The sequence below is a fragment of the Acyrthosiphon pisum genome, chromosome A2 (assembly GCF_005508785.2).
Source record: "Acyrthosiphon pisum isolate AL4f chromosome A2, pea_aphid_22Mar2018_4r6ur, whole genome shotgun sequence".
NCBI classification, from domain to species: Eukaryota; Metazoa; Arthropoda; class Insecta; order Hemiptera; family Aphididae; genus Acyrthosiphon; species Acyrthosiphon pisum.
The window spans coordinates 35,636,523-35,658,618 of record NC_042495.1 but is presented as its reverse complement, the minus strand read 5'-3'; the positions used below and the strand labels follow the sequence as shown (position 1 = coordinate 35,658,618).

The following is a 22,096-nucleotide window of genomic DNA, read 5'->3' as shown; positions in this document are numbered from 1 at the left end:
ATTTTTAACATGCACGATGGATTAGGTAGGTACTCTGAACCCGCGCAAAAAACTAAATATTAAAACATAGTATACACAATTAAAATATTTCAAAACATGGTCTTTAATAAACTTAAAAATTCCAAAATTCAATGCTTTAATAAATGTATTGTTAAATAAAGTAAAATTGATGTGATCATGCTTTGTGAAACACCTTTTAGGTAAATTAATTTAGGTACACCAACGCCATTTATTCAGCTGCATGTGTATTGTATGATTATGCAGTATGCACCAACTTAATGGTTGTTCATTTATATTGCTCCAATATTGTATATTTTACTATTATAACGATGTAGATTATTAATATAATTTTATCATGTAATATATTGAAATTATAATATATAATATTATATTATAATGTTATGGGGATTGCAAATGGTCGATTTTTTTAAGGAACACGTTAGGGTGCATGCAACACCAATCGGTTAACTCTGCAATTTTTTCACTGAAAATATCTAGGTACTTACTTCTTTTGTATTTTTGTGAATCGTCGTAAATGGTAAATGTTAGTTTACAGTAGTGTTTCCACAATTTTAATTTTTGAAAATTTAAGATTTTAAACCTAATTTTATTTAGGAAAGGTTAAAAATGTAGATATTATTAAGTGGAAAATTCCATCTCAAGTAATCTTTATTACAAATTGAGATATTTTCAGAAATGTTATCACTTTATTAGTTTTATGATTGGTACGATTGATCTAAAATGGGGATATTTTTATACTAAACAATGACCGCTTGCAACCCCCCGACGCCTATAAATTAAAACGCATGATGTGTATAATTGTATACACTGTAAGTTTATTGAAGTATAATAAATAAATCTAATTATGTACGAATATTGCTTTATATACATTTTTTTTGTAAATAGTTATTGCTATACTACCTACGATAGCGCTACGTCTGTGCTCAATTAATTTTGTATTTTTTTCTTTACAATGATTACCAATAACAGTTATTTTTAACTCATTGGTGAGCAGCGGTTAAACGAAAATGCGACAAAATAATATCCTCATATTCATCTTCATCACCCTAACTTACGATAAAAAGACCCAAAAAATGTACGCTTTGAAAACTCAAGTGTGGTAACTCCATAGGCGTGTTCAGACTTTGGTGGCCGAGGGGGCACAACAAATTTTTAAAATGTGAGACCTATTTTTTTTAGAAATGAAGAAACATTCATTTTTTATGTTACAAAATTCACAATGGTAGGAATATTTTTTAATTAAGTTCAAAAAGTATAACCTTTGTCAAAACAATAAAAATACATTTAAAACTAAATTAAAAACAGATACATAATGAAGTAAATTGTTGATAAAAATAAAGTACCTACTTATGCATTATATAATTATTAGGTATAATACTATGGTGTGTTACCACTCCCTAATCACACGATTCATGTTAACCTTTTATTATTAACGTATCAAACCTAGGTACTTATTGTACAAAAATAAATGTATAGATTGTAGATTTTTTTCAATAAAAAAAAAAAAAATTGTATATGATGATAATATAACCACTAATTAATAAATGCGTAACTAAAAAAATTACAATAAATTAAAATCTATAGGTACTTGCAGGGTACCGTACGACTTTTTTTTATCCTAGCTATTTTGTTGGAGGCACAGTCTGCCGGGGGGGCCAGTGCCCACCAGGCCCCTCCCGTAAACACGCCTATGGGTAACTCCCTACTGCAACTATTTGGTTTTATAGTCACACAAAACCAATAAAGTGATCCTAATCGAATTCTATTCATAAAATCAAAATTAAAATACCATCATATCTCGCCGAAGTGCTGTTGCTGGACAGTCTCTTCAATTCATGATTTTCATGTAAAATAAAAATAGCGTTACATATAAATTGAATGCTGTTGCGCTTGTGTTTGTATTAATTCTAGTACTATTGTAATTCAAATATCTATTAAGCTTATTGTACCACGAGTACAGATTGTTAAATGTTCTTAATTCAAAAAAAAAAAAAATACCATCAAAATGTCTTAATGTTTGGAGCTCAAATTTAATAATGTACGTGATTTCATACTTAAAATAGTTTATCTCCCCGTTTTACTGATATATAGTTATGTCATTATGCTAAGCAAATAATTTCGGTACCTATCATATGTTAAAACATTTTAATGGTGACAAACAAAATGTAAAATCTGACGTACGCATTTCCAAGAAATAAAATAAAGATAAACGAGCAGCTTGAATTTTCAGGCATGTGTTGACAAATCATTTCTAGGCAAACCCCTATTTAAGTGACACTCATTGTAACCCAAATTTCTCGACAGGTTCTGGAAATCGTATGCAATATATGACGTTTTTATAAATTATAATATATTCATTATACATATAATAAGACATGTACATGAAGATATTTTTCACATTTCGAGACCAAACAATTTTAATACGTCTTCTATCAAGGGATATTGACGAGTTTGTTTAATTTTAATTCCATTTTTTTTTTTTTTTTGTCAGACAAGAACATTATTTCAAAACATAATATATTACGTCCGACCCTCGACCAAAGTTACCACGCTTACCATAAGTGTTCATTTCAATGTTGAACCAATAGCAATATTATATTACTTTTTTTTTGTCTATAAACACTCGTACCTATGCATTTAATAAATATTTTGTCATTCAATATTAGGCGCCACTATAAAATGTGTGCAATATTATGCATAATCTATGTGTGGCTAAGCTTAATAGAAAATGAACTAAAATTACGCTCTCGGTGATTTTAAAACAAATCTCATTTATTACTAAACCTACAATACGTGTATAGAATTATTGATTTTAATCATAGTGAGTTATGGATTCGGGTATTCTAATTTATTATGCAAAGGGTTACTTTACCTACATGTGAACACAAATATGATATTAAAAACAATGAAACTAAAACATAAAAAACAAAAACAAAAACAAGAAGAAATAAAGTCTATTTTTAAAACCTTAAATTTTATAATATTATATTGTTGATGATATTATTATGTTAGGTATAAAATAAAACTTTAAATAAAAGTACATTTCCTGAATTTTTTTTAAGATTCATAATTCATCGTATGTTTACGATATCATTCAAATACATTTGATTTATTTTTTAAGCCACAACATTTATTTAAAAACTAAAATATATGAAAAATATTACATTTACATTCTAGCTTTTAAGAATAGACTATGAATACAATATATACGAACTGTATTTTCCTTGCTGCATAAACCATAATTTATATTAACAGTAAAGACTTCCTGGATCTATATTATATAGACTATATAGGTAGTCTACAGCGGGGATGGCCAAACCACGGATCGCGTCTCAACAATTTTACTAAAATAATAGGTATTATTCCTTTTTTTGATATTTCTGATATTTTTCATTATATTAATATGATGCTCGCGACTCTATCATATTGTAAGTCATTTGTGGTCTATACTATACATATAATATAATTAAATAGGTAACTATGTATTTATAAATATAAATATACACTTATACACCATAACTTAACATATAACTTCTGAAATATGAATAAAAAATCTACCAGTAGTAGTTATACTATTATTTATAGCTAAAACTAAAATCTGTTCTAAAACTATCAATAATCATAATATTACTATGTTACTGTCTTACACTATTTTAGGTCATTTAAAAATCATTGCTTGCTCTACATTTTATGAAAAACTTATTAGTTTTACAAAAGTATAATTATTTTTTAACTAACGTATAATTGTAGTTAATTATTAGTTATTAGATTCTTATTATTTTCTGCTTTCACATAGCTTTTTATAAAACCGCAATTTTACACACATTTAAAAAAAAATCCTTAAAATGTAATTATAACTTTTAAATCATAATAATATGATATTTTAATGTATGAAATATTAAAAATATAAAAAAAATAATAATATTCGAAAATGTATTTACTTCGGTATTCGAATATTTTATATATTATCTACCTACTATACTTAGCAAAATATTCTATTAAAAAAAATACCTGAAAAAAATGACCAATGCTGGAAAAGCCTTGCTCTATTTACTATACTTTTTATTATCGACTAAATGTAAAAACATAATTCTGAGTTATATGTGTTTTATATTATTTATTGCAAGCATCATATCATTAATTTTATTATAATTTGGCCATGTAAGATTTCTTACAATTTAAAATTTAGTCTTTTTTATAAAATACCATATAAGTAGTTTAGATTATCTAATTAAACTTATTGTAAATTCAGGGGTGCCATTTGGGGGGGGGGGGCAGGGTGTGCACTCGCACACCCTGTAATTTTGTTGTCCACAATTGGCCTAGGCCTAATTAATACTATGGCCAGATGGCCTTCAGTTTGCCAATCTTTAACTGTGCATGCACCGCAGCTATTCACTGATAATCATAAATAATATTATAATATTGTGTTCTTTAATTTGATAATTGATAAATTGATATCGGTATCACTTTATCCACTGGCACACACAAATATGTGTAAATGGTAAGTGGCTACTACTTACTGATAGACAAAAGACATAATAATAATAATATGCATCTATTCTATCTAAAAATATCTTTACTATACACTATACAGTATATACACAGAATGTATGAACGGTAAAATGTAATGTGTCAACTATAAAAATATGTTTTTGATACTGTAATGAATCTGTAATGAAAAACTGAAAACACTAGAAACGTTTTTTTAACGATTGGCCTGGAGGTGGGAAAAAATTGGCCTCTTTATTGTTTGCACACCTTAAAAAAAAACTGAAATGGCACCCCTGTGTAAATTATGTAATAATATTAATATATCTAAGTTGAAAATCCTGTTAATATTTTAGAATAATATTAATAAGCTTATTAATGATCAATAGTAGTTAGTAATTAGTGGATAGTAAAATATAATTGTTTTATTTGTATATACACAAGTATTGTATTGTATTATAATAATATATTAAAATGTTGCTTTTATTTGTTTATTTTTTTTTACACACACATACATGTCATCAATATATTATAAAATCGGCTATTTCAGAAAATGTTTAGACAAAATAAACGCTTTACAATAAATAACCTAGATAATATATTACAGCTTAAATATATCGGACAATAATTTTACCATGATGTGAAAGACTATATTGCTGAAACGCTGAATATATACCTGTTGTCGCTGTTGATTATCACCTGGGCAAGCAATAATATTCGATAGACATAATATTTTGGCTTAAGCTCCCATTTTCGAAATATCAATGTCACTGTTCTTATTAAAATGTTTTATGTATTAATGAATGTGAACAATAATCGTATACTACACAGCACAACAATCTTAAGTCAAAATTATTTTATAAATAACAATGTTGTACAAGAACTTATTGAGCTACTTTATTTAGTAACACTAAATTAATATAAAAGTAAATAATTGAGTGTTAGGACTTAGGATCAATGAAATTTGTGCATCAAGAAATGGGGAAAATCCCCTTTAAAATGCTATAATGTCTCTGAAAATAAATGACACTTTAGTCAAAAAATGTAGTGATAACCTACATAGGTTGTATTTTTTAAACGAGGGAAATCGATATCATGCTGATATTAGTTGACCTGAATAATGGTTATTGGTTACACGTATTTATATAATATATACAATATACATGCATTATTTTTATGATGTAATTTTTACACATAATGCATATATATGTATATATATATCTCGTACTCGCACACGTATCTTCTACATCTTCATATATTACCATATGGGTAGACGTATATACCTAAGTTCGCGGTAATAATAATCATATTATTATGTATTTATGTTATTATGTCTTCCGTATAATTTTTCCTAAGGATTATTATTAAGTATTCCAAGGCCAACTGTTATGACTGAAGTATTATGTAAAAATAATACAAAATAGGTTAGCTTTCTTTGTTATCTTTAATATTTGTTTTTATTTTTTATGCATTAGGTTCTTAAATATTATTAGTCGCATTCTTTTACATACCTATCATTATATAATAATAAAAATACAAATTGAAGATAAACTATGATAAAAAAAAAAAAAATAATGCTTATTTAATTTTTATTATTACTTGTTATTATTTACCAAGAATGCACACATTTTACTTCAATTATTCCATATCTGATTTTTGGAATTTTAGATTTTGAGAGGAGCGACGAATGTATTGATTTTACAACGATGTGTGTGGGTTTTTTTTTGTGTGTCTGTCATTACCCTTTTAGCTTGTAGGACAGTAAAAGTTTAAATTTTCTTCAACAATATCTTTACTGATAGGGAAGTGAATCTAGTTGGTACTTTGGGGGGTCAAAAGTAAAAATTTTCCAGTAGTTTTCAAAACAATTAAAGAAAAATTAAGGAAAAACGAAAATTTTTACGCAAAATTGATTTTTTTTTTTGGCGTAACTCTAAAGCAATATACCATAAATACATGCAATTTTGACTGAATATTTATATAAGCGTTTTCTATACACCATAACATTTTAAAAATATTTTAATCTATTTTTAGATGTTTACGGACATTTTCAATTTCTAATTTTTTTAGTTTTTGATTTTATAAATATCAATTCAAATTTATTTGTTAGGTAAAAAAGCTTGAAAATGTAATAAGAGTCTCCTAATATATTGTTTCAAAGACAGATGAAAAATATTAAAACTAACTTATTTTGAGTTTAATCCATAAAAACGTTTTATTTAAATCTAAGATTTGAAAATTTAATACAAGATTCCTTATACGTTTGTCTAGGCAAATCAAATTAAATTATAATGAGCGTTTGAAGTTCATATTTTTACAAGATTGAATATTCACTCTATTTTTCATTTTGTTTTAATTTAAAAACGAATAATTGTAGATACATGACCATTTCAATGAATGTTTATATAGGTATTCATTTTCTATACACCATAGAATTTTTTTAATATTTTGACTCTTTTTGAGCTGTTTACGGACATTGTATTACCACATATGCAACAAACAAACAACCATTCATTACTTGACATATTATCGTAAACAATTTATTATTTCTGATATAATTTTAAAAATTTAAACACATCACTATAGTATTAAATAATAATTAGTGATATTGTTACAAAAATATGTGTTGAGCCATGGGATTCGAATACGCGATCCACTGCAATATCTGAAATTATTGTTATATATATTAACATCAAACACGGACATTCGTCTTCAGGACTACAGTTTCTAATAACACTGTTAGTGACATTGACTGTAAAAAGGTAAAAAGCTTTGAACAGTGTGATTTATTGTTCCAATTGTTTTTGAATGCTCAAAAAAAATAATATATGTCGGGACTCACGAGTTACAAATGAAACGTTACTTAGGTCTACTGCATACTTCAATCTGCTCAATTAAATATCAAATTGAAAACTACCAAAAAAAAATTTTCACAGCATATTTACTTTCATGTATTTATATACAGCTTTTTTATGTATTTTTTTTGTACTTTAGAAATTATAGTAGGTATAACTGTTCATTATTTGGTTGTATTTTTACTATAATAATTGATAGTGCACAATTTACGTTTAAAATTAAATATAAAATAACTATTTTATAATAATTACCAACATTAAATACTTACTTATCCTAACCTAGTAATAGACGTCCATGACTCTAATTATAAGTTAATTATAATTTATAAATCGCTTGGATAAATTTAACGGTTCCAAGCTACACGCGTTAATAATCCAAAAACTTAACGGTATTTTATTATTGCCATAACACCGTAAAAAGGTTATTCGTTTGAAAAATGTGTAGAACAATATATGGTTACCCTGTCAAGTCTCGCCAAAATAACAAATATTTCAACAGTTAGTTTTAACGAAGACAATAATAATAATAGTAGATTTTAAAATGGTACAACTTTCTAGTTTTTTATAATCATTATGAATAACCATTTTTCAACAGAAGCATATTGTGCCCGGTATTATCAAATAACTATAACATATACGTTCGCATTGTCAAATGTATCCAACGTTATATTTACAAAGTAGACATTTTAACATTTATTACTATGACATTTATTTCAATCTCATTTTATTTAAGGTTTATAATTATTGTTATTATCAATATATACTCTGATACGTATTAAATTCCATAGTAATTTTACTATGTAGCCATTTTGGACGGTTTCCATTAGGATTGTAATAATGCTATTTAATATTTACTGTTCGTTATTGCCATTTCATTTCATTTAATAAATAATAATGAATTATTAGCATTAGATAGGTAGGTACATTCAGTTTTCGAAAAACAAATTACATTTCATTGCTAAATGCGTCAACCGGATACACGAATTATTCATACCTAATCGAATAGATTTGAAATGTTATATTATACCAAGCTTGGATAAAATGTGTATATTTCGTTGTTTTATTGTATATTGGTTACATAATATTGTCCGGAGTAAAAATCTAATCATACCTCTTTCATAAATATTGTTATTCATTCGAAACTTTATATTATGATATTATACGTCTTGTACAAGTAAAGTAGTTTTACGGACTTTTACTAAATCTTCTTAAACTAAGTAATTACTTTATACAGGTGGGTATAACATAAAATAATACGGGAGGATACATAATATATAGAAATAATTAATAAGACAACATTATCTCTTTTTATAGAATATTATAGCTAAAGTATTCAAGGTTGGTAGCATCAAATTATCATGTTAGTTGAATTTATATTTTGGAAATACTACGGAACTGTTTTTTCCAAATCTATCTAAGAACGTAAATTGAAAAAGAAATCAACTAATGATGCCTATTTCCACCACAACCAAATAATTTACAGGCAACTTCAGAGATAACAAATATATAGGAAATACGGTAAGTCGATAACATCACTACGTAATAATATTATGTTTAAAAAAGTATAGTGATCGGCTAAGACATTTATTGTTTTTTCTTTTAGTTTCCGAGCAGAGCGATGAATATATTGATTTTAAATTTACAATGATAATAAGTTTTTTTACTTTTATTTTTTTGTGTTTGTATAGTGAAGAATACAGTTCCTAGTATACAAAAAAAAATGTTTTGATCATCAACTTTGATACAGTTTCCTTCTGGAAAATCAGATCTAATTAGTACTTTTGGGAGGTCAACATTGAACATTTTCCGCACTTTTTAAAATAATCGGGGGAGGGGGGAATACAAACACTCAGCGGTGGATTATAAAAAAAACATTGGGCCAGGAATTACTTTGTGACAGACCCGTTTGTAATAGATGTGTTAAATTATAATTCAATATTTCAATGATATTAGGTATATCATTCTATACGAAAAACGATTCTTAGTAAAGAAGGTCTATCAGCATTCAGCATATAGTTATAACTAAATATAATATATATTTTATGATAGTATTGCTAATAATGTAAGTTATTTAACTATTAGTAGGTTGAATTAATTATTTGCGTTTAAAAATGTAATCTATGTGACTATTTGTAAGATAGGTATAATAAACAATAATATACTTTAAAATGTTCAAATACCCATAAATAATATTCTTGACATACAACAAAATATTTAAAACCGTAATTCTCTTTAAAAAATATTCTCGATTGTGACAAAAATTATTTATCAACAATAATTGAAAAAAATCTAAAGTTTCTCATCCCTATAAAAAGCTTAAAAAAATCAAAAAAAATTTAAAATTGTATCGTATATAGAAAATGGGCATATGACATTTAAACATCTGGTAAAAAGTATCTATAATCTGCAATTATTAGTGTTATTGTCATAACTCATAACAACGTTACACCAAAAAACAACTCAACAACTTCTATAAATTATTATAAGAATCGATTTAGTCATAAACTGGTTTTGCATGCTCGTTATTCATAAAATTTTTTATTTTTTTCTGTGTTTTGGAAAAATTCTATGAATTTTTTTATTTTGACTAGCTAGTGTACCAAGATTCACTTTCCTACCAGAAAAGATGCTGAAGTAGACAATCAAAGCTTTTTTACTCCATGCCTCAAAAGGTTATGACACACAAAAAAAAATATCTACACATAATATTGTAAAACCAATAAATTTATCGCTCCACTTAAAATCTAAAATCGTCAGCTTGATCTACTAAGTGCAACCAAAATACTGTGCATATATATACAATAATATTATTAATTAAATAAAAAATATTAAAATACATTTTATAAAAATGTTGACACTTTAGAATAAAATATAAATTGACTCATGTTTATACTGTATTATACTTAATGTAGCTAAAATCGTAATACGACTACAAACAACGCAGACACACAGCAAACTTTATCAAATAATGTTTAATACAAATACACCGGACCGGAGTTATAATATGATGATCGGCCCACCGGAAACTTTACCGGTATTCCGTTGGCCCAATCCACCGCTGCAAACACTCGTTAAAATATTAATAATATAATAAACAAAATTATTTGGTAACCAAGGTTATCAAAAAGAGTCTTTTTTGCTCAGAATCATTTTTTAAACGTATACAATGATTTATCATCTAAATCAAATTTAACACATCTATTGTTGTGCCTCAAATTACGAGATACACTGGACTCCTACTGAACAGAAGAGTGATTATTATACTCTTCATAAGTTTTAACGAAATACTTTGTATTTTTTACTAATTTTATAATGAAAGCCTGCTATAGCTCCAAGCCATATATTATTTTATCACAGTTTAAGGTATAGCTGAATATAGATTTATTTATAGTAAACATTTGAGAAATAAAGCTATTTCCTTTAAAAAGTTACAATTCTCCATAGAAACTTCAACATCCATAGTTTCATAATATTTATAACACAATATACCGATATAAATACAAATAGCTAACAATCGATAATGAGTTCTTTAGATTATATTAGATTATCTTTTATGGAGATATTTCTTAAGATTTCCCTATATATTTAAATAACATTAATAAGAAGAAATTTATACACATCACTCGTCAAAATATACTATATAGTAGGTATATTTGTACACAGATCAATTTTTTTTAAATGTATTTAACATTCGTAAAATTTGTTCAGTTGATTTAATTTAAACATACTCATAAAATATAAATATCAAATACACTGCAATAAGTGTTGTAACAACATCGCTCTCCTACGAAATTGAAACAAAAACAACTTTGGGTTGTGGAACAAGTGAAGTGATATTAATTGTTTCACGCGTATCGCGCCACCACCTACGATTATACTTCAACAGACTATTCATTTCAATTTTAACGTTCACAGTAACTTCTTGTCAGATTGTGTTCTTCAACAATAATATAAATATAACTCAAGGACAAACAGTGAATCAAAATGGAATTGATTAATCGTCATTGTGAAAAATGCGCCGTCTTCACTATGCTGCATGCTCGACAGCCTGTAATACTTCATGATCAACGATCATGCATTTGTACTTACACCTGGGTGCAAGATGTGTGACATATTAATATTTTATAATATTATGTAGGTCTTAGGTAGTATACTATACTAAGTGAAAACATTTGGTTGAAATCGATTAACATTTTGTGTAAAATTAAGACATGTATTCACAAAACAATCATTTATAAATTGACGAACGAAGGATATCTTTTGTTGTAAGCCATCAGTTTAATTTTTTTCACCATTCTAATGATACCTATATATATTATATATATATAATATATGATCTTTTAATTTAAATTCTTCCGGTGACCATACATCAAGCAAGAGTGAGCCTGCCTAGTCTGCAATATATGGGAGCAGCAAAAAAAAAAAAAAAAAAACCCCTAGTAAAAGAAGATTTTAAATATTTTATTGCTAAAACTTGGAAGAAAGGTACAATCATATTTCAGAACAAACTTTTTATTCAATTGGTAAATTTAAGAAACAATATGACGTATATTCTCAAAGTATACGATGGATAGATGGTATATTTTTGTGTTATAAATAAAAAATGTTCAGGCAAGTTACCTACCACAATTGATTCTCCATCTCTGATCACCCAAATATCCTTACAAAAATGTTAACCAAACTAAAAGCCGGCAATTTTTCCAAAATATTGAAAAGGAAATATCTCCACATATAGGACCTACTCCCATTTATATTCCCTTTATGCACACGTCCTACACATCTCGCTAGGTGTGTCGTCGGTGGGTAACTTCTCCTTTGAATACACCAAGTTAAGATTAATCTTAAGCATCATTTAACTTCGTGGTTTCAATTTATGAGTCTTGTAAGTTTAAATATTCAAATTCTCAGGTAATTAACCTTTTAGTATCATCATTCTGTGGACCAATTTCAGCCCTAACCTCAGGAAATTCATAATGAATCTATGACTAACTCATTGGGAAGTACTGATACCTTACTTCGCGCTTGATGTAGAAATAGAACTACTGATTCAAGATTCTAGGAACTCCTCGTTTCACAACCTTATTCTCTCTAGAAAATTCATAACTTCCAACTTTAGGTTTATTAATTATTTATTTAGACTTTCGTCAAACGTTTTACGCTTGGTAAAAAAATAAATTGGCTATCTATAGTTTATATTTGTATTTTATATGCCGTAAGGCGATAGTATAGCCTAATGTTTACTCACAATTCGAACTTTGTGTTAGTGTACCTATGCAACATAAATAAATAAAACGTTCAAACGTATCTTATTATTTTATTTGTTATTTGTTTTATAGCGTATCCACTATCCATATATAGAAATATGTATGTAAATACGTTTTAACAAATATTGTTGAACATTTTACCGATAGAAATAATAATATGTATAGGTTTCATATTCAGTTTATATATTAAACTTGTTGGTATGACGTTTAATGATTTTTGGTGTGTGTTTTTATCGCAAACCTAAACATAAGACGCACAAAAACAAACGTCAGAAATTAAAACTGTTTTCATTTTATATTTACGCTCGACGAAGTACACGAGAACAACTATAATATATTCGTACAATCATATATATGGCTACCCAAGTATATATTACGCAAAACTGTTGTAACTTATAAATACTTACCGAAACAATAATAGAAGTACATATTATGTTATACACTGATACACTCACTAGTATACAGTAATTCAATGGTGTTCTTTTAACACGACTAATAGGTAGGAGGTACTTACTATTTCTAAGTAATAAGTCGATTTTATACCAATACCTATATCAAATGATATCAAAGAACCAAAACACTGATATTCGGTATTAAATAAAAGCGTAGGTTGTTCTCGGTCAATTCGGGTGAAACAGAAACATCTTTAACCGATTCCGCAAGACGTGGAAACAGGTAAACTAAGTGTGAATACTCTGGAAACCCGACAAACAGAGTAAACTATACATAATACAGCCATGATATAGGTATAGTACTAAGTATAGGTGGGTTATGCACTCGTAAAATTGTCAACATTATTCACGCGTGCGTGGAATTAAATTTATTGTACCGTTTTCTTCTTCTTCAGCGACGATGTACTATTATTAATATTGTCGTACCTAGATCCCGAGCCGTATATTTAACGAGACAACTGTGCCCTTTATGTGTCAAATCGGTTTTCAATTTCGGTTGCGTGACATGCAATATGATACATGACGCAGCAATATTAATAATATTATTGCCGTAATTCCCGTGATTATTTACAATGATGCGAGAATTTGCTACGACGTTTTACAAAAGAATACAATTCGATAAAAATCTGTTAGGTCTTACTTCTAAATAAAATTCTACTTTCCATATTTCTCCATAATATTAAACTATCTACACATTTTCTTTTGTATATTCTAATTTAATCAAATATGAAATATTTTATAATGGTTTATGCCAGAGAGATTGACAAACATTATATTTAATCACTTGTATAGATTTTTTTTTATTATTATTCGTATTTTTAAATGAAAGTTTATTCTAAGTACTTTTTTTATAATAAATTATAAATTAAGATTTTATTTGAAAATACTAATTTTACCATTATTTTATTCTGAAATGCAAATGCATTGCGTGTCCTAGAATATTTTCAGAGCATCTTTTGACCACTTTTAGTCTATAAGTGAATGTTTATTTGACAGTTTTTTAAATAAAATACATTCATGGCTCTACCTGTGTCATGTACCACGCTCTTCCAGCGGATCTGGTTTTCAGAAGACCTATAACAACAAATAATATATTACAATACACACACGCATTTGATGTACGAGATCGGGCAGATGCATCCATAGTTAATCAACACAATACCTTCTAACTGACAAAAAAAAAAATAGGGAAAGTAGATAACCACTCTGCTGTACGGTGGTTGACAAGTTACTTCGTCAGAGTATTTTTTTGTAATAGTGTAATGTTGGAGGGACCTCATGTTAAATTTCCATGGTTTTTGACATATTTTAGAGATTGACGTGGGCTGTTGGAATTATAGCCTAAGATCCGTGAAAGTCCTCAAAAAATTAAGGAAAACCTATATAATATATATATATATATATATATATATATAATTATGCACTATACTATTATGTTACATCATTGTGGGTGAATATTGATATTTTTTTAGTATCCACACAGTCTATAAATTACGTAATTATTTACGATAAGTGTAAGTACTGAGTGTTGGGTTGATCGTGTGTGAGTTAAGAGGCCTTCCGTTAAAGACACTTCGGCGTGGTAAATATTAGGTTTCAGCGATTAACTTGTCACATTTCGAACACGGTTGTTTGCCAGTCGAAGTGGTTCATTTAATATATTTTAACTTTTGTGACGTTTAGAAAAACTAATAATTTTTCTTATATTTTAAATTCTATCTGTATAATGTATTCTCATTTCTCGTCGATTGTCGTATAGTACATGCCATGTGTTGCAATATAAAGGAGACGTTTTCAATTGGAAATACACAAACAGACTTACAGCGTAAATACATAAATCATACTGAGTGTTTCATAATTCTGATCTTTTGGTATTTCTTAAAAAGTTTTTCGCGAAAAACAAAAGAAATATTTGCACAAATATGTGTCCTCGTTTGGCTCATTATAAGATATTAAAAAAACAAAACTACTAGACGTATAATAAATAGTTAATAATGCCCTACAACATTAAATAATATTATCTTAGTAAATATTAACAATAATTACATTTCGAAAGAGTATAATATTGATTAGCAGTTAATGTGATATGTGTGTAGAATTTATTTGAGTTTATTTTAATGTATAGGTACCTATAAGAAACATATTTTTTAATTTTTATTTATAGTTGTGTTGAAATAGTTAAATTATATTTGACTATACAACCTAAATATAAACTAAAATTAAAAATATTAATTAATATTTATTTATTGTATATGTAATATGTATAATAAACATCAATGAATACTCTTACTGTATTCAGTAAAGTTTTAAAATTTTAAAATATTAACAGAGAAAAATCCTTTTCTAATTTCTTTTAATAATTATTTTCTTTCGTCTTATGTTTTCTTCAATAAATTGTCTATAAGGTATCATTTATTGAGAGTGGTTTTGAGTTAGTTATAATAATTATTGTGTATTTTATATAATATACACAGAAGTTAGAAACATCCGATTAGTTAAAATAAATACAATCACATTACAACAACACATTTTCTGTGCTACAAATATATCATATAAATTAATGTTAATTTTTTTTTTCACTAGATTCACTAATAATTAATTAAAACAAAGTTTTGGGTAACGATCAAAAACCATTAGTGATTTTCTCGCCCTGAGTTACTTGTAATAATTCGAATTATAGCTTTGAATGCTACATTTTAATTCATGATGATTATAATAGTCTTGCACACTTAAAATAATACTAATATCATAATTTGGTGAATAATATTAAATTAAAATACTCAAAAAATAGATCACATGACAGCGGTGTAGCTAAAACGACTATCCATTACGCCGTGTTATCATAATTAAATTATAAAATTATCTTATACTTGATTATTTATATATAGATAATAATTATTAATTATTATTTTTGTCATACATTCGCTTAATTATTTTAAAAACACATTATTGAGAAAGGGATAACCTATTGTTCTTACTTACCATTAATATTAAGTAATCAATTTTAGAAAATAATGTTTCAAAATATTTTTCACACACTTTATACTTTTTAATAATAGACTCATCGAACTTCAGTGCGAGCAGACTCGTGTCTCGTTTGGTTAATAATATACGGGATAATTGAGTCAACGAGAATGTTTTTTATGATGCATGCAACAGCAGACTGAATAAATTGTATAATAATTATAATTATAGTAAAAACGAGTTTCTGTATTTTTTTTAATCTATCTTCCGTTAGTAATAGTAATAACTGCAAACAATAGTCTACGTCGTGGTTGTTGATCTAAACATAAACTATACGATTTGACTTCGCAATGCCATGGCACGGAGAACAATAATGATAATGAATACGAAAAGTGACAACTATTTAATATTATACAACATTACAATAGGCCACATCAAAAACCGCCACTGCGTATTTTAGCCACCGATTAGAAATACTGTTGTTATCGTATACGAATTGTAGACACGCATTAGGTATAATGTCAAATGCAGATGATTTTACTGTTTGTTTGTCGACACCATATCAATCGAATGTGGATGGGGGTTAGGGACACTCCATGTCTACATACGATATCGTATATCCACTGTACACGTTAAACACACGTCAAATGTTTAATGTAGATATTATATTATGCAGATATTATGATAATATATTAATATGTAATTAACCGCTAATGATTCGCCTGGAAAATTGCTCGCTGTGGTATAGTTAATTTACTATCTCACGATTAGTAGTTAACTCGTTTGTTTAACGCATAGAATAAAAAAAAATCGTCAGTAGTCATGCCACATTGTTACGCTATAACATAATATTATACCAATGGTAAATAGTAAAATTAGCAATGGTCATTAGTAATACTAATATTATTAGGTTAATATTATTAATTATAATATTTGGATTGATCAATCTTACTAATAATGCATATTTTCTTTTGTTGGCGAATCATTAAAATACTTTTACAATTTATATTATTATTTGTTTTATGTTAATAATAAAAAATAATATTGTATGGTTATAGTTCCATGATACCTATATATTTAATAATCCTTGAAATTTCATTAGTTTGTTAAATAATTATTATTATTCTCTACTGTACGCAATTAAAATAAAAATTGTTCTAATATTAGGTACTTAATTAGACACATATGTTTAATTTTTTTCTTATGGCCACATTCATCGACTGAGGTTGTTTAGTTACAAACTAAAATCAACATATCATGAGATGATCCACCAAAATAATATGTCAATAACTGAGCAACTGATTTTTACTAATCAAACATTAATAACATTCAGTTTATTATTAAATATAAAATAAAATTGTATTTTCACTTTTGTGGATCTTAAAATATCTCATTCAACTCATCGTCTTCAATTGTGAATTTTTTTTCCATATTTGTTTTGACTTGAAAATAATAAGTTATCAAATCTGATATCTTATTCCAATCACAGTAAACTGTAAACACCGATTAAAATTAACAATTTTGCATCAAATTCCAATCAGAATAAAAAAAAATGTAGATATAGTTACTCAATTGTATTTAAAATGGGAAAGCACATTAAGATTTAAAACTCAAAACTCCTCTCGATGACTCGATAACTTGATCACTTCACTTGATCACGTCATGCCAGCTTACAGATAGCAGATTACCGCTGCTACATTTCTTTTAAACACTCAATGAGTAGCCACTGACTGATGCATATGCAACTTTCAGATCAATGGCCAGTGGCATAGCTGCAGTAGATTTAAGATTACAGCTGACCAATTAAATCGATTGGCAACAATCCTTGTCCATTTATATCAACGTATATAGTGTAGAATAAAAAGTATGTCATAAACCTACGTCACAGATATTAATGGTCAATAGACAATAATATATAAATTCAGACATTATTTAGATACCACATAATATTTGGCACTCGTATCACTCATACCGGGAAAGGATAGCGGTGTGTTGTAGTTATTAAAATTACAAATAAATAAGCAATGATAAATCATTATATTTAAAAATTATTGTATTCTTAGTAGAGATGCTTAATTGACTGTGATGTCCAATTTATGTTTTGATATGTTTAGGTATTCCTTGAAACGTAATCAATAATCAATTTTAATCTGATTTATAATTGCATTCACAACTTTGAAATGATAATTTTTGAATTTTTCAGGAATTTCAATAAGTGATAAAAGAAAAAGTACTAAAATCATCAGAATATTTGGAAGAAACTTTATAGAACTTCATTGATTATCAAATGCGGTTATTTATAACTTTTAAGACACCATTATTTTTGCGCAATTATTAACGCAAAAGGGTTCCTCCTCCTTCCCTCTTCCCATACAAAGTCACTAAAGCTACTAATTTGTAATACATTTCTATATTGGTTGTTTTATTTTATTTAGACAATTTGTTAAAGTGAACTATTTCAACAACTATTTTGAAAATAATAAACAGAGTCAAACAAAACATATAAAATAAAATATTTGAATGACATAAGGTTCATAACTAATTTTGTTTTTTATGATTCCTGAATTCATATTTAGATTAAGAATATTTTGAATCAATAGCGATTAAGGACCTCCATTGCATACATTTTAAATATTGAATGTACCTTTAATATATTATACATCGAAGATAAACTCTAAACAGCGTGGTAAATGTCTACATTATAATAGTGACCGTAGAACTTAAGTTTTCATAGCAGTGTGGTCAAAGATGTTAGATGAGGTTCATTTGAGGAAAGTTGTTAAAAATCAAGTGTCAATAAATATTTACTGTATCCATATTATAATATAGATATAGAGATTATTACGATTCAGAAAGGGCTAAATGTATAATGTTTTTACTACTTATAAATAAGATTTATTTTTAATTTCACATAAGAATATCATTAAAAACAAAAAATGTTTAATAGTAGCTATTTAATAATTAATTATTTTGATTTATTATTGTGTAAATACAGTAAACATTTTTAGATAGATTAATTCTTAATAACTTAGGTTTCAATCATCGCTGTTTCAAAGAGTTTTCGTCAGTATTAGTTTTATTAACTATTCAATATTTACCAAACTGTTAATTAATAAAATTATTTCAGAAACTGGCTAATTTATAGTTAAGGGAAATCAGTATAATTCACTTGTTTTTGTTTAATTTGGTTAACAGATAAGCGTTCTTGCGATCACTATGACACGATAGCATTATAAACAGTCAAAGAAAACTAGCAACATCATTAATCATCCCTTGAAAAAAGTAATTGAATGTTTCTACCGTTATCCCTGGAGGTCAATTTTTCACCGTACAACAAAAAGCTTACTAAAAGTTAACAATTATTTCACATTACATTTAGACAGCTGACAAAATGCTATTTCCAAGAATAAAAATCGTATACACTATAGTAATATATATTTTACAACTAGTCGGTAAACTCGATGCATATAGGGGCATTTTCTATTCGTCAAGTAAAGTGTTAAGACTCATTTATATTCATTTTATGAAATTTAAATTTCAACCAAACTAATATAAACTAAGATTAAGTTTAATATTAGTATGTTTAAATGTGTTTTCTTTGTTCTTACTTTTGTAGTGTGTTGCATGCAGTTTGTAAGAAAAAAAGATATAAATGTAACAACATTTGCTTTTCTTCTAATAAAGTGTCATTGTGTTACCTTAATAGTAAGAACATCGGCGAAAACCGATAAAAACTTAAGTTTCACAGGTGAATCCATGGTTTAATTGACCACTGTCCACGTAAGTAACAACATTGTACGCTTTTATTTTGTTTAAGTATAGTTAGGCGATTCGTAGAGTAATTCCACGTATGATCACGAATGATCTATAGTTGGAAATTAAAATTGTACCTATATGGTTTGCGAGTGTCAAAATATTATTCATTTATCGTCGCTGTACGAAGTGCGTTAGAAATAGACTCGGTAAACATTCGAATTAGAATTATGGACCACAATAAATATACCACATGCATCAAAAACGGGGAACCACATTCCGTGGGGCTGAAACAATTCAATTTTTAAATAGATTTAATATTTGGTGAAGTTAAATTATTTTTAAAAAAAGGTGGGCAATTGGGTACCGTTGTACTGTATAGTAGGTGTTGTAAAGGGGTCACTGTAATGGTTATGTTAAATTTGAGTTCAATTATATATAAATCAATGTATACAAAAAACAAATTAGACCTCATGTCATCCTGGTACACTAAATGGAAAATAAAAATTAATCATGAGAAATCTTCACATTTGACGTTCATCTTAAAAATAGGAATAATGCCATCTGTCACCTTTAGTAGTCTGTATAGTCATACAACATCCCGCAAGCTCTCGCTACTTAGACTTAATCTTAGAACCAAATCTACTTGGGCTGACCATAGAAAAATTAAATGAATCCTTCTCAACTCGGGGTAAAAATCTCTCTACTATTTACTCGGTAAACATTCTAAACTCAGCATAAAAATAAAGCTACTCCTTTACAAAACTCTATTGATGCCTATTTGGACATACGGCATCCAACTATGGAGGTTGGTCAAAAAAACAAATATACCTATATCAAATTCAAACTTTTCAATCTATAACTCTTCGTATAATTATAAATTCCCCATTCTTAATCTCAAATCACACCCTTCGTATCGATTTAAAAATAAACACAGTAGAAGACACCACAAACTGCAAAGATACCATACAAATGTTTCCGCTTCAACTAACAAATCATCAAAACCCCTTAATATCAGAGATAAATTCCGAAACAATTCCTGGAAGCCCTCCTCGCAGGCTAAAAAGAACATTGTGAACTAGTAAACCTATAGATTTTTATAATAGTCAAAACTATACTAAATCCCCAAGTAAGGTGTCCTCACTCACAATTTCCTCACTTGTAAAATATCTTAAATATATACATCCACTTACAAGATTATTGTTAAAATTAAATTACAGACTGTTTGTTTTAAAATAAATTTAAAAAAATAGATATATCTTTGGTCCCAGGTAGAAAGGGTCAATTTCTATTCAGATAATAAAAAAAAAACCCATATCATTGTAAAATCAATACCTACATTTATCGCAACACAGTCCACTTAGAACTTAAAATCTTTTAACTCGTCTTAAAGTACCTATAGATACTTACCACGATAGGAATAACTTTAATCCCACATCGTCCGTTTGAAAATAAATTATGTATACATTTGTTAAAGTTTTGAAACAGATTTTATATATAAACATTTGAGGCTCTTCGATGATGAATTCAATATCAAATATCGAATAAAGATTAAAGGGTAACTTTATTAGATATAAATATATAATATATTAATATATTAATCATGCTCTATAGTTTTGAACAGAAGCGTATGAGTGAAGCCGCAAATTTGTTCGTGGTTGATATTTTGTTATAATAATAATAATAATTTTATTTTTCGTTACATACGTTAATTTCTTATGCTTTTGTATAGTTTATTTTGCATACAATGACCTAGAAAACAGACCGTTTTAACTAATCGCAAGACATTCCACATCAAGAAAAAGTTAAATTGGTCATATTATAATACCTTCAACGGTTCATACTCAATTTGCCGACAAATACACTGGTATATAATATTTTGAAAACATTCCCATTTCGCCGTAAAGTTTTATAAACAATTTCCCCAATTCACCAACAGGTGACAATAATATTAATTAAAACTTGAAGAGAGATTTATAGACATAATATAGTAAATACGATGAATAGGTAAAATATTGTAAATTAATTATTTTGTTACACTTAGAATAATAGGTAGTAAGTACCCACCTACATAATAATATAGTGTGTTATATTTTCAGATTAAAATCCACTGTAATGCCTTTAATTGATTACATAGGTATAATAAAATACGCTCTTCTACATTTTTTTATTTTATTTTTATTAACGTAGACGAATTTCATAAATAATAACAAAATATACGTAGGTATATACTTTATAACAATAATAATTTATAAAACCTCTTTGGTCTATAAACAGTCTTATTATGGTTGAACAT

At 27.2% G+C, this 22,096-nt stretch overlaps 1 protein-coding gene across 1 annotated transcript in view; it reads left to right on the top strand.

The window, feature by feature from the left end:
* LOC100163866 (neuropeptide CCHamide-1 receptor-like) overlaps nt 1-18,923 on the top strand; it is a 168,527-nt gene extending 149,604 nt beyond the window's left edge. The window contains exon 8 of the mRNA XM_029490528.1: nt 18,251-18,923. The gene's annotated coding sequence lies outside the window, so the exon portion shown is untranslated. The remainder of the gene's footprint in view (nt 1-18,250) is intronic.
* Nucleotides 18,924-22,096: the final 3,173 nt, after the last annotated feature.